The sequence below is a fragment of the Phalaenopsis equestris genome, unplaced genomic scaffold (genome assembly GCF_001263595.1).
Source record: "Phalaenopsis equestris unplaced genomic scaffold, ASM126359v1 Scaffold000534, whole genome shotgun sequence".
NCBI lineage: Eukaryota > Viridiplantae > Streptophyta > Magnoliopsida > Asparagales > Orchidaceae > Phalaenopsis > Phalaenopsis equestris.
Genome location: NW_018164974.1, coordinates 307,828 through 312,625, shown reverse-complemented (window position 1 = coordinate 312,625; position 4,798 = coordinate 307,828).

Genomic DNA, 4,798 nt, shown 5'->3' with positions numbered 1-4,798 from the left:
ATATATATATATATATATATATATGGCCTCCCATAAAGCGTTTGGTTTAACGTCGTCAGTCTGACATACCATTGTTTAATCAAGATGGTTTAACATCAAAATTTCTTTAAATTGTGACATGTGTCCTTCAAAATAATGTTTGACTCGATACCCATTAACTTTGAATATCTTTTCAGTTTTAGGATCTTTAATAACAAAAGTTCCATAATGATAGACTTTAATCACTTTCAATGGTCCTAACCATCTGGATTTCAATTTTCCTGGAAATAATCTCAATCTTGTATTATATAAGAAAACTTCTTGTTCAGGTTCAAACTTCTTTTTAATAATCTTCTGATCATGCCATATTTTTATTTTCTCTTTATAGATTTTTGCATTATCATATGCTTCATTTCTAATCTCCTTAAGTTCATTGAGTTGCATTAATCTTTTCTCACTAGCATCTTTTAGATTAAAATTAAATTCCTTAATAGCCCAAAATGTTTTACGCTTCAATTCTACTGGTAAGTGGCATGTTTTTTTCAAAAATAAGTTTATATGGGAACATTCCAATAAGAGACTTATAAGCAGTTTTGTATGCCCATAATGTAGTATTTAATCTATCAGATCAATCCAATTTATAGGGATTTATAGTTTTTTCTAAAATTCGTTTTATTTCACGATTTGATATCTCTGCTAGACCGCTGGTCTGAGGATGATAAGATAAGATAGGAGATTTTGGATGTTTCACAGGACTTTTAGGCTTATTATGATTTATTCAGAAAATCTTTTTCAAATTATAACAACTACTAAAACCAAAAAAATGAAATCTTTAAGGACCCACCGAAAGCAAACACTACGTTTTACTATTCGTTGTTGTTCAGTCCTCCCTTTTATTCTCTCACGTTAGCCTAACTTATACTCTATTCCTTGGGGTGCAAATCATGGACAAATCATGATTCAACAATTATTATTTAAGTTTTTTTTTCACAGGTTATGCACAATATAAAATTTTTTTAATTAAATATCAACAAAGTTTTTTAAACAAGCTATTAAAACTAAATATAAATTAGTGATATAATATAAATTAGATAGTAAAGTATGATAAATTGTAATTAGATTTTTAGTGGGTCAAATGATGTCTTTATATAATAAGCTCTCTTAGGGAAATTCTATAAATAACCCCCTTAGGTGAGAATTATGTAATAATGAAAGCACAAAATAAAAGATGATGGAATTTTCACTCACTCTCCATCTCTAGTAATTTCTAATGTTAGGATTTTTACATACATATCACACAATTCTTATATATTTAAATATCAAACAACTAAATATTTTTGTTTACATTCATTACACTTATTTTTCTTAACATCGTACCAAAAATATCACGAATAATATATTTTTAAAAGCGAATATCTTTTTTCAAGCATAAATATTTGGTATCAAAACGTTATAAATTCAAATATTGAACTTTAGCTGTGAGATATATAAAAGCTTAAGAATTATGTGGTATGTATACTTCCCTGTTTTCTCTTATTTTTAGTATTTCTTTGTTGAGATTTTACCCTTTTGATACATAACTGCGGCCTAAGCCTGATCTGCAAGCATTTTTTTTTTACATAATATTAAGCAAATTTAGTAGCACATCAGTTTAAATCTTAATTTTATTACCAATATGCTATAATAATTAGATGTTATGTTGATATGTACGAATGGCAGGACAAGCTCAAACTATATAAATTGAGTGATATAATATCTTAGTTAAATATACATAATATACATAATTAATTATAACAACTGCAAAATACTTTGTAAAATTGTAAAAATGTGTAGTCTTAAGCAACAAAAGGACATTGTTTTTAATGAGCATTGAATACTAGACTTGTGGTGAAATAGAAATTGCCAAACCACCGATGACTCTCAACCGGAAAATAATTAAACAAAAAGAACAGCATAAAAAGTTCCACCGATGGTGTACCAAAAAATTTAGTGTTCAAGCCTAATGTCTCAACAACTTTATAAATGTAGGCATTTATTGCCCACAACTATACAAATCATGGCAGAGGCGTTGGTAAGCCTCGTGATCTCAAGGTAACATAAATGTCAAACCTAACAATGTCATTCCTAGGCATGACGTGTTTTGAATCATATTTTTATGTTTCATCACGGCAGTTAATTTTTGGCACCTACTCTTACTTTGCACGGGGCTCGTCAAGGAAATTAGGAAAAAATGTTTGTGCCATGATTCTTCTATATTTGTTATCAAAATTGCTTTAAAATTATTATATTATATGTTATATATAAGTTTAAATAACATATATTTCAGAATCCTTGTTGAATAATGATACCCTTGCAATGAGTTCAAGTTAAATGATTGCACCTAAAATGTGAATCTAATCCAATTCTCTTTAGAATATTTGAAGGCTACATGGCCAGGGTCAGGCGACCGGAACACTTCCAATTTATTAGTTTGGTTTGACATGCCCAGATTCAATGTATCAACTTGATGAGATAACTCCTCCGATAATTTTGACCAATTAATTTGACAAATCAATTTGGCTAATTAGTTTGGTAGATAAGCTTAAGTCATATATGCTACTGTTGAATTCAAGACTGTACGGGAGACACGCAGAAGGAATAGAGTACTGGAGGGAAAGAAAGTGTTAGGAGAGCAACATCACAGTAATGAACAGTAAATCTGTGTAACCCTTACTCTTAAAATAGATTTATATTTATAGGAATGGTGGTATGTACAGTTACATACCTTACCTTTAGCACGTTGGTACGTCGGGGGTCTTTTATTCTATAAATGAATATGGCTCAAGGAGGCAATGAAAACGACCAAGATGCCATCTTTTGAGGACCAGTGTCATTTGCTTTGGAGCTGAATGGTTTGCTTTATTCATCCGAGTTGGAGGGCGTCCGATTAATCTGTATGTATAAGGTTAGATAAGTTCATTAGTGCATGATGTACTCTTTAACCGTCCGAAAGCACCGTCCTCCTGATATGCAGGAGCTGGCCGGCCAGAGGTTTGTCTTTAGTCCTTTTTGGCTGGTCTAACGGGGTCACGTCATCTCTACAGTCAGCAGTGAGATATCTTTATGATTCACACAAACACTTTTTTTATGTATATATTAATGTTCACAAATTTTATTGCTCCTTGGTAGCAATAGATGTGATAAGGACAATGGAATATAATTTTAAAAAAAAAAGTGTGGTACTCATGACTATTAAATGTGCAACATTTGAGTACTTTTTGATTTTCATGCCAAAAAAAATATAAAAGTGATATTGAGACTTATCTTCAAAGCATTCTTTTATATTCACTTACATTCCTTCAATAGTGTTAAGTATGGAGGGCAGACAACATTCAAAATCCATTGGTGAGCAGGCTTACGCATTGGTGATTCAAGCAATGAAGAAAAAGGTGAGGTCCATCTCTGAAGTTGAATGGCCTGGGAAATGTGTCGTACCTGAACTGTGGACATCCAAATAGGTAGTTGAGGTTGGATCTTCGCATTCAAACAATGGTCGAGAAGAAGCGTCACGTGATAGGAAGAATTCATCCGGACGACGAGGTGGAAAACCAAGCCACTCTTCTCCTAATCTTTCTAGAGGTGAGGGAGGTACGGGGTCAAAAACTTGCCTTTTATCTGTTACCCCCAAAAGTGCAGGCAACGGATGAGCAAGAGGATGCACCCGACCCTACAATGACTTGTGCCTCTCAGCTTTCTTCTCAACCCCTGCTGGTGGAGAAGAAGATCAAGGGAGAAAATTTTTCTTTTATCACTTATGATTTGAATCAAATGATGAATGCACCTGTTGGTGAAGGTACCAAGACTCAACCTTTTGTTTTGCGTGTGGCCTCTGAAGTTGGAGTCGCGATGGATTTTGGATCTGCTGAGGATTGCAGCTGCTTTGGAGGGCCGCTTGGAGATGAATCAGTGAGCCTAGCAAGATCGACCAACAATGTTGGAACATCTAGTTTGATTGAGCTTCATCTTCATAGGTGGTTCGAAGAGTTAGCCTCAGTTCAAACTCACAAATCTAATCTTAAAGTGGAGTTCATGTCTCTTAAGGTGGAGTTAGTTGTCGTCCAGGAAGAAGTTATAGTTTCCTAGTTGTAGACTAGGATGAAAAGAGTAGACAAGATTAGGACTGAGAGGAATGTTTAAGTGACTATCTCAGTTAGGTTGTATACCAACTGAGACTGCACATGATATTTTTTTAAAGTTTTTTCCTTTTCGGTTGAGTAACTGACCCAAGGAAAACATGTTGAGATTTTCATACCTATTTTATATTGTTTTTAATTATATTGCACTTTAAAGAAAGGTATTTTTGATGTTTTGTTGAAGGAATGATGAATTAGGGTCATTGGAGCAAAAAGATGCAAAAAAGAGCGAATTTGGAGCGAAAAGGACCAAAATGTGGAGATTTGAACTCGGCCACTGACGGCGCCCTCGACCCCGCCGACAGCAAGTTTTTCCCGAGGCTACAGGACAAAATTCTTCGGAATTCTGCCGACGGCGCCCCCTTCTGCCGACGGCGCCCTCGAGGTCGCCGACGGTGAGCTCGGCGGTTATGCCCAATCAGACTTTGGATAAGGCCAAATTGTGCCAAATTTTGAAAGGATGCTTAGGCAACTCTTGGGAAAGCTCATCCACAACTTTAATAAACTATTTTGGCCGAAAATTATAGATAGTGGGGGAGAATCTAGAGAGTAAAGGAAGTGGTAGAGAGAGGTCCAAGATATTAGAAAGGTTCCAATATTGTGAGGAATTCTTCGAGAGATTGTAAGAGTGGAGGGGAAGTGAGAGA